Here is a 10,806-nt window from a genome sequence, read left to right as displayed (position 1 = left end):
CAATTATGTCCCTATAGATGGAAGCCCACCAGGCTCCTCCAAGGGATTCTCCAGGCAAGAATACTGGAGTGGGTTGCCAGGCCCTCCTCTAGGGGATCTTCCAACCCAGGGATCAAACACGAATCTCTTACACTTCCTGCAATGGCAGGCGGGTTCTTTACCACTAGTGCTTCTGAAGATGATAACTAGGCAAATGCTAGGGAGAGATAAGACTTTAAAAATTGTTTTAAAATTAAAATAATAGACATACCGTTTGTGAAACTGTCAAAAGATACAGAAGCTTATTAAACACATCATCTAAGTTCTGCCCAGCTTCCCACGGCTTGCTGGCTGTTTCATCAAGCCTTTTTCTGTGCCCATGTGGGGATGGGAGAAATGGGTCTGTGAAGGAGGAGACTGATGGCTTCCCAAGAACACCTTGGAAGCAGATGGGAACTTCACACATGACCAGTTTGGATGGAGCCTGAGTATCTCTGAAGAAGAGCCCAGAGCTGCAAATAGAAAGCAGACTCTAGGGCTTCCCTCGGGGCTCAGTGGTAAAGAATCCACCTGCATTGGCAGGGGTTCGGTCCCTGATCTGGGAAGACCCCACATGCTGCGGAGCAACTAAACCCGTGTGCCACAACTGCTGAGCTTGGGCTCTAGAGCCCGGGATCCGCAACTTCTGAGCCCACGTGCCACAACTGTTAAAGCCCATGCACCTCAGAGCCGGTGCTCCACAACAAGAGAAGCCGCTGCAGTGAGAAGTCCATTCGTAGCCCTGGATTGTCACAACTAGAGAAGAACCCGCGCAGCAACAAAGCACAGTCAAAAATAAAGGGAAGCCGCTCAGTCATGTCTGACTGTGCGACCCCATGGACTGCAGCCCACCAGGCTCCTCCGTCCATGGGCTTTTCTAGGCAAGAGTACTGGAGTGGGGTGCCGTTCCCCTCTCCAGTGGATCTTCCCAACCCAGGGATTGAACCCAGGTCTCCCGTACTGCAGGCAGATTCTTTACCATCTGAACCACGAAACAGACCCGAAAACAGAAGGATTCCATTGCCTTGTTCACTTGAAATGGGTGAATTGTACGGCATGTGAATTATATCTCAATAAAACTGTTATAAAAGAGGATTTCAGATCAAGTCAGATTACTTGTACACTGTTTGCGGTGTTACCAAACCAAACCTGGGCCCACTCACCTGAGTTCAGTAAAGCCAGTTCACTGACACGGGATTGCGGTGAAGGACAGTCAGCATTTATCGCAACGTTTATTATTTAGTCCAGACAGCTGGTGCTTAAAAGACCTGAACCCCATGAAAGCTTTCATGGGGAGGATTTTAAAGACAAGGTGGGGGGAGCGGAGGTTGGGTCATGGGGTGTCTGATCAGCTCGTAGACATTCTTCTGATTGGCTGGTGGTGGGGTAATCAGGAGTCAACACCATCAACCTGGTTCCAACCTGTCTAGGGTCTGTGTGCTTGTGGGCAGCATACCTGCGTCCACCTGGCAAGGGTTTCAGTCTCTGCAAAAAGGCTGAAAGGACATGGCTCAGAATATTATCTAAAGTCCTTGAGGAGGAACTTAATGGCTAAACTGTTATTATTTTGTTGTTTGACTGTTTTCCTTTCTTTCTGCATTTTCACGCTTCTCCCATTAAAGTTATTCTTTTATTTTAAAGAATTCCTTTTTTTTTTTTTTTTGAGGTGGACCATTTTAAAAGTCTTTATTGAATTTGTTACAATATTGCTTCTGTTTCTGTTTTGCTTTTTTGGAAATGAGGCATGTGCGATTTAGCTTCCCCACGAAAAATCAGTCCAGCACCCCTGCACTGGAAGGTGAAGTCCAAACCACGGGGCCTCCAGGGAAGTCCTACAGACACAGGCAGCTGGAGGATGTGTGGAGCCGGGGATGGCGGGTGTCCCATAGGGCCCGCTCGGTTACGGTGGGAATGCAAACTGGTGGCGCCACTGTGGAAAACGCTACGGAGGTTTCTCAAAAAACCAAAAGTAGAAGCGCCATATGACCCAGAAGTCACACTTCTGGATATTTATCTGAAAAATGCAAGAACAGCAACTGGAAACGATATATGCGCCCCAGCATTCCCAGCAGCATTACTTACAACTGCCAAGGGACGGAAGCAGTGTGAGAGTGGACAGACGAATGGGAAGAGGTGAGGAGACACACATGTACACGCAGCGCGATGCTGCTCAGCCGGTAAGAACACGGGATGCTGCCATTCGTAGCAACATGGATGGACACGGTGCTTAGTGAAATACGTCAGACGGAGCAAGATAAACACTGTATGGTATCACTCATGTGTGGAATCGAAAAAACGCAACAAGCCAGTGAATATAATGGCAAAGAAGCGGACTCACAGATAAAGAGAATGAATGAGTGGCTACCAGTGGGGAGAGGGGAGAGGGAGGGATGGGATAAGAACAGGGATATAAGTGGCACAAACTGTCGTGGATAAAATAATCTGCAAGGACATATTATACAACACAGGGACTGTAGCCAATAGTTTATTATAACTGTAAATGGAATATAAGCTTGATAAATTGTGAATCACTATATTGTACACTTGTACCTTACATAATACTACTGTACATCAACTATACTTCAAGTCCAAAGATATTTTTTAATCAAGTCAGGTTAGTAAAAAAGAAAAGAAGGATTCTTTTAAATCCTGGATATAGGCTTAGATTTTTTTTTTCTTTTTTTGCTGTGTCTATGGCATTGAGAGATTCTGTGTACATATGAGCTGACTCATAAATTTAGCCTTTTCATAATAGGAGATGGCTTCCCTGGTGGTTCAGTCAGTAAACAACCCGCCTGCAAAGCAGGAGATGCAGGTTCAATCCCTGGGTCGGGAACTGGTTTCATTATTCTTGCTTGGGATCCCATGGACAGAGGAGCCTGGTGGGCTGCAATCCATGGAGTCTCGAGTCAGACATGACTCTGTGACTAAACCGCTACCACTTCCACCACAATAGGAGAGGTGGAGTAGGGAAAAAACAGTCCCTGGGGATTACACTTGTATTTATTTCTGATTTCTTAGCCTGGATTAAAGGCATATAGATACTTATTATGGTGATGTTGTATGATTCTTTATAAGTCTAAAGTGTTTCACTTTTTTAAGGGAAAGTGATTAGAAATAGCTAAAATTCATTCAGAAAAGAAACTAATCTCACACACCATAGATGTATGATATGTATTGTATGTATTAGCATTATTTCACTTCCTTTTATTTTAAAATGAAGCAAAACCAGAAGATCTGCTGTAATGAAGAGTTATGGGATTACTCCCAATATAAACACCAACCCCACTCTGGTGAAACAAATATACATCTGTGGTATGTGGCATTATTTTCTGAGTGAATTTTAGCTCTTGGGCTTCCCAGGTGGCTCAGTGGTCAAGAACCTGCTTGCCAATGCAGGAGATGTGGGATCCATCCCTGGGTCGGAAAGATCCCCTGGAGAAGGAAATGACAACACATTCCCAGAATTCTTGCCTGGGAAATCCCACAGACAGAGGACCCTGGTGGGCTACGGTCCACGGGGTGGCCGAGAGTGGGACATGACTGAGCGACTGAGGGCGGTTTAGGGCTTGGTTGGTAACATCCAGACGGTTTCGGCTGCCATCTAGTGGAAATGACAGGTACTGCTTCAAAAAGGAGTGCCTTGCGAGCAATGGACTCAGACTTGAAAACACCCCAGGAACTTAAAAAAAAATACTGATACCTGGGCACCAGCCCCAGAGATTCTGCCTTAACTGGTCTTGGGTGTGGCATGGGCAGCAGGACTTTTTAAAAGCTCCTCAGGTGATAACAGTGCAAAACCAAGATTGAGAACGACCATCCTAAAACGAAAAAGAAACATTCAACGCCAGCGCTATACTGACAAGCCCTTCCTTCCCTCCTTCAGCAAACAGTTATTGAGTACATATTATATGCCAGGCACTCTTATAGGTCCTAAGAAAGTAAAGAATTAAGACACTCAAGATCTCTGGTCTTGGACTTCCCTGGTGGTGCAGTGGATAAGAATCCGCCTGCTGAAGCAAGGGACACAGGTTCGATCCCTGTTCTGGGAGGATCCCACACACCATGGAGCAACTAAGCCACAACTACTGAGCCTGTGTGTCGAAATACTGGAGACTGTGTGCCTGGAACCTGTGCTCTGCAACAAGAGAAGCCGCTGCAATGAGAAACCTGCTCACCAAAACGAAGAGTAAGCAGCCCCCGCCTGCTGCAGCTAGAGAAAGCCTGGGCGCGGCAACCGAGACCCAGTGAGACAAAAATAAAGAGAGAAGGAAGTACAAATTAAAACACTAAAAAAAGATTTCTGGTCTTATGGCACTTATACTCCCTTGAGAAGAGAAAGGCCTTCATGCATGCTAAGTCACTTCACTGTATCTGACTTTTTGTGACCCCCATGGACTATAGCCCACCAGGTTCCTCTGTCCATGGGATTTTCCAGGTAAGAATCCTGGAGTGGGTTGCCATGCCCTCCTCCAGGGGATCTTCCCGACCCAGCGACTGAACCTGCATCTCCTACGGCTCCTGTGTTGCAGGCAGATTCTTCACCAATGAGCCACCAGGAAAGCCCCTCTATGTTCATAGGTTTGGTCTTTTTCATCAGAAAGATTTAGAAATGCTTAAAGTTAATTTCATGTCAGATGTCTTGAAATTATCTAAGGCTGAAATAAAAGTTTTATTGAATGAGGTGAACAGTAAAAGCTAATTTTGGGGGAGGAGGTTGTTTGTTTGTTTTTGGCCACACTCCGTGGCACATGGAATCTTAGTTCCCAGACCAGGGATCAAACCCACATCCCCTGCAATGGAAACACAGATTCTTAACCACTGGACCACTTCTTAACCAGAAGTCCCATAAAGACAGATTTGTGCCTAAAAATCCACAATCCAAAACAGATTAACTTAAAAAAAAAAAAAGCCCACACAACCCTTTCTTCTCTTTCTCAAGAGAGGTATTTGAGGCAAGGGGAGCCCAAAGCACGGCTCTGTTGCTGCGGATCTTCTGTCCCCGGCTGCGCTGTGCTTTGCCACTCAGTTGTACCCGACTCTCATGGACTGCAGCCCGCCAGGCTCCTCTGTCCGTGGGGATTCTCCAGGCCAGAATACTGGAGTGGGTTGCCATGCCCTCCTCCAGGGGATCTTCCCCACCCAGGGATCGAACCCAGGTCTCTCACATTGCAGATGGATTCTTTACTGTCTGAGCCACCAGGGAAGCCCCTGTTGCCCAGAAGAGGAACCTGAGGCCCAGAGAGCCCCACTCGAGGCCAGTGTTACAAATGGGATGCTAAGTGCCTCCTCATCTAGCCCGAAAGCTCCTCAAGAACAGGGACTAGGTCCCCTCCACGTTGTCCCCCCCACCACTTCAGGTCATGCTCGGGGCTCACAAATTGTGCTAGGGAGGGGTTTACTGAGCTGCACCCCGGTGGGACTAGTGGTGAAGAACCCACATGCCAATGCCGAAGACAGAAGAGATGCAAGTTCGATCCCTGGGCCGGGAAGATCCCCAGGAGGAGGAAATGGCAACCCATTCCAGTATTTTTGCCTGGAGAATTCCATGGACAGAAGAGCCTGGAGGGTTACAGTCCATAGGGTTGCAGAGTCGGACACGACTGAAGCAGTTTAGCAGGCACGCACGGGCAGACCAGGTGAGCCTGCTTCTGTGGCTCTGCCAACCTCCCTGGCTTACGCCTATTCCAGCTGAGTTGGTCAAGCCATTTGAAAGCCCTGAACTGGCAAGATACCCCAAATGACTGGTGACTATGCGCAGTATATAGAAGGGCTTTGGGGAGAGTCAGAGATGGAAAGAGCTTTATGATGCTAGCACACTCACAGGAGGTGACCATTCGTCTGATGCGCAGAAAAATCAAAGGTTTCCACGGAAGCTTCCCCCCTCTTTTTTGCCTTTCCTGGTTTTTCTGGAAGAGCCGCTCAGGACGGATAAGAAATAAACCAACTGCAAGCTCTCTTTGATGGCACCACAGGGACGCTTGCACTGCTTTGCCTTCAGTTTCACAGTGATCCACGTGGAACATGGATGGAAGCTGCTGGCACCCCAGAAAGAAGGAGCAGGGGACAGACAAAGAAGAAACACCTACCGTTCCTTTCAGCCGGGGAGCGGAGGAGACTTCAGAAAGGCCTCATGGGCAGACGTCTGAGTAAATGCGGACAGATTCCAATCAGACACCCACAGCGCGTGTTCCTGTGTTTCAACACAATTCTTTTCCATCCTAAAAGTAACACATTTTATTCAGAAGTCACATCAATGTAAGAAGAAACAAAGGACCTAGAGATTACTATATTAAGTGAAGTAAGTCAGACAAAGACAACTATGGTATCACTCATTTGTGGCATCTAATAAAAACAATATAAATAAACTTATTTCCAAGATAGACGCATGTTCACAGAAACAGGAGACAAACTTATGGTTATCAAAGGGAAGAGGGTGGGGGAGGGATAGTTTGTGATTAACATATAGACGCCTCTATACAACAAATAAATAACAAGGATGCATAGCACAAGGAGACACCAGGCTCCTCTGTCCATATAATTTTCCAGGCAAGAATACCGGAGTGGGTTACCATTTCCTTCTCCAGGGGATCTTCCCCACCCAGGGGTTGAACCCACGTCTCCTGTATTTCAGGCAGATTCTTTATCACTGAGCCACCAGGGAAGCCAAATATATTCAATATCTTATAATTTATAATGGAAAAGAATCTGAAAAAGAATATAGAACAATCATTTTACTGCTGCTGCTGCTGCTGCTAAGTCACTTCAGTCGTGTCCGACTCTGTGCGACCCCATAGACGGCAGCCCACCAGGCCCCGGGATTCTCCAGGCAAGAACACTGGAGTGGGCTGCCATTTCCTTCCCCAATGCATGAAAGTGAAAAGTGAAAGTGAAGTTGCTCAGTCTTGTCCAACTCTGTGCAACCCCATGGACTGCAGCCTACCAGGCTCCTCTGTCCATGGGATTTTCCAGGCAAGAATACTGGAGTGCGGCACCATTGCCTTCTTGGCATTTTACTGCACAGCTGAATCTAACACAACACTGTAAACTATACTTCAATAAAAGCTTTTTTGAAAAAAGGTAAATATTTAAGGATAACCACTGTTTTCAGTTTTAAGCGTACATGCATGTACACACACACACAGAGAAACACATTTATTTTGCTTTCTGCATTTAGCATTATGTCATAGGAATGTTGCTATATTTAAAAAAAACCTTTTTATTTTGAAATAACTGCAGGGACTTCCTTGGTGGTCCAGTAGTTAAGACTTAGCCTTCCAATGCAGGGGGTAAGGGTTCGATCCCTGGTTGGGGCGCTAAGATCCCATATGCCTTGCAGTCAAAAAAAATCAAAATATAAAAGAGAAGTAATACTGTAACAAATTCAATAGTTTTTTTTTTTTTTAAGCAAGTGTTTTTTAAAACAAGAAATAACTGCAGATTCACAGGAAATTGCAAAAACATGTAGGGAGAGTGCTACTCACTCTTCACCCAATTTCCCTCAATACGGGAGCATTTTGCATAACTCTAGTACACAATCAAGATTGGGAAACAAGCAATGTTACAATATATGTGTTCAGTTCTATGCAGTTTTATCACATGTACACATTTGTGTAGCCAACATCACAACTAAGGTAGAGAACTCTCCCATCACCACAGAGCTCCCCACGTTACCCTTTCAGAGGCAGGCCTACCTCTCTGCCACCCACCCACTCCCCAGTCTTTGGAAACCACTCATCTATTTTTAATCTCCAAAATGTGGTCTTTTCAAAAATGTTTTATAGGGTCTACCCTCGTGCTCCAGTGTAGGCTCCCAATGCAGGGGGCCCGGGTTCAATCCCCGGTCAGGGCACCAGATTGTCCACGCTGCAACTAAAGATCCCGCATGCCGCAATGAAGAGGGAAAATCCCTCGTATTGCGGCTAAAACCAGGCGCAGCCAAATTGATCAATAAAAGTTTAAAAAATGATTTTAAAAAATCAAGTTTCCAGCAACCATATGCCCTCTCACTACAACACTTTTGGGTGAACGGCAGCTACAAGGCTAACTCTCATGTAAGAGTAACAACCCAACAGGGCAGGAGGAAACAGAAAAACTGTAAAAGGCACAAGAGTTGAAAGGTATAGCAGCTGGAGGACCCCCTGTGCAGGGCAACTAGCTCTGTGTGTCATGGCCCTGGTGGTTACTGTCTGAGAACATACTAGTTATCATGACAGCAAGGTGAAATCCTGTCTGTACTTCAGTCTAAAGGGAAAGGGAAACTTGGGATCCATTTCAGAAAGAATTTAACAGTTTCTGCAGGATGTTTCAATTATATGGTTAAGTCAATGATCAGGATGAGGTCTCCTGTGGGTTCCAGGCTGTGCTGAGTTACTGTAGAGCTGAACAAGAGGCTGCCCAACTTCTCTGAGGCAGGGCTTTACCGTCTCTGCTCACTGCCTCCAGCCCTGGCTGGCACATAGTAGGGGTTCAAAACACTGTTTGTTGGGGACTTCTCTGGTGGTCCAGTGGCTAAGACTCCAAACTCCCAATGCAAGGGGGTCCAGGTTTGATCCCTGGTCTCAGAACTTAAGATCTCTCATTCCACAACTAAGAGTTTGCATGGCTCAACCAAAGATCCCACGTGCTGCAAAATACATAAGTAAATATAAAAATAAACTGCAGTGTTTTTTAACTGTATAAATGCTAGGGGAGAATCTAAGGGCAGAGATGAGGTGGGTGTGAAGGAGGATCACCAAGACATGTGCCCAGGAGAACTTTGGGTCTCTACTGATTGGAGAATGAGTTTTGTCTCCTCAAAACTCATGTCCACCCAGAACCTCAGGATGTGACCTTATTTGGAAATGGGGTCTTTACAGGCGGAATTAGTTAAGATGAGGTCATATGAAATTAGGGTAGGCCCTAAACTCAATGACTGGTGTCCCCATAAGAAAGCCAAGTGAAGCACAGATACACAGGAAAGAAGGCCACATGTGGATACTCTGCATAAAATAGACAACTAATGAGAACCTACTATATAGCTCAGAGAATTCTACGCAATGTGCTGTGGTGCCCTGAATATGCAGAAGCAGTTTGAGATGCAAAGTAAAACGGAATAGCAGGCAAAACTGCTAAGAAGGAAAAGTCTATACAAGAGAAGGATTTATGTGAAGGTGGTCAAAATGTGCCAACTTGCAGTCACACAAGAGAAATAAGTTCTGGGGGTTTAATATACAGCCTGATAACTACAGTTAGCAATACTGTACTGTATATTTGAAAGTTGCTAAGAGAGTAGATCTTAAAAAGTTTTCATCACGTGGAAAAATTGTAAGTGTGAGAGGTGAATGATGTTAACTGAACTCACTGTGCTAGTCATTTTGTCATGCATGTTGTTTGTTGTCCTTCAGCTGCTAGGTCATGCCCGACTCTTTGCTGCCCCATGGGCTACAGCAGGCCAGGATTCCCTGTCCCTCACTGTCTCCTGGACTTTGCTCGGGCTCATGTCCACTGAGTCAGTGATCTCGCCCAACTATCTCACTCTCTGTCACTCCCTTCTCCTTTTGCCTTCAATCTTCACCAGCATCAGGGCCTTTTCCAATGAGTTGGCGCTTCTCATCAGGTGGCCAAAGTACTGGAGCTGCAGCTTTGGCATCAGTCTTTCCAATGAATATTCAGGGTTTATTTCCTTTAGGATTGACTGACTTGATCTCCTTGCTGTCCAAGAGACTCTCAAGCATATTCTCCAGCACCATATATCAAAACATTACATGCTATACACCTGAAACTTATACAATGTTATATATCAATACATCTCAATAAAACTGAATTTTAAAAAATGAATGGGAAGAGAATCCAGAAAAGAGAAGATATATATATATATATATACACACACATATGTATACTGATTCACTTTGCTGTTCAGTAGAAAGTAATGCAACATTGTAAAGCAACTATACTCCAATGAACATTAATATAAAAAAAGAAGGCCACCTGACCTCAGAGGCAGAGATGGGAATGGTAGAAGCATAAGAGAAGGGACGCCAGACACCACTGGACATCACTGGGAGCCAGAAGGAGACAAGGAAGTATTCTTCCCCACAGCCTTTGGGGGTGTAGAGCCTGGCTCTGCTCACACCCTCATTTTGGAACTTTAGCTTCTAGAACTATGAGAGGATAGATTTATGTCTGTGGTTATTTGTTTCCAGGACCTGAGAGTTGTTTTCAGGGAACATGCAGGAAACCCTGGATACTGCTGTTAAGTAACAAAAATACAACCGGGTACATTTTAGAGATCTAATTGGTTTTACTGAACCATTCACAAGTGAGGCAGCATCCCATTCAGGAAGTAGAGAGGAGCTCCCAACAACTTTAGGAAGGGAAAGGTTTTCAAAGGCAAGACAAGGAAGTCATCAGCAAAAAAACGTCATTTCAGGCATAGGTAACTCGCTTATGGGGCTTCTTAGGTGGCTCAATGGGTAAAGAACCCGCCCGCAACGCAAGTGACACAGATTCACTCCCTGGGTCAGGAAGATCCCCTGGAGGAGGGCACGGCAACCCACTCCAGTATTCTTGCCTGGAGAATTGCACAGATAGAGGAGCCTGGCAGGAAAAAGAGTCAGGCATGACTGAAGCGACTGAGCACAGCACACAACTTGCTTATGGGGAACGGAAGGGGTCTTTGTGGCAGGCTACCTCATCTTCCTTCGGGGGATGGAGAGGGTCCACATGACCAATTACCTCATTGATGCCGACTAGAAAATTCCTGGTTAAGCCCACATTTTGGCTTCCCTGGTGGCTCAGACGGTAAAG

The sequence above is a fragment of the Ovis aries genome, chromosome 3 (assembly GCF_016772045.2).
Source record: "Ovis aries strain OAR_USU_Benz2616 breed Rambouillet chromosome 3, ARS-UI_Ramb_v3.0, whole genome shotgun sequence".
Taxonomy (NCBI): domain Eukaryota; kingdom Metazoa; phylum Chordata; class Mammalia; order Artiodactyla; family Bovidae; genus Ovis; species Ovis aries.
Note: the sequence above shows the minus strand (reverse complement) of the source record.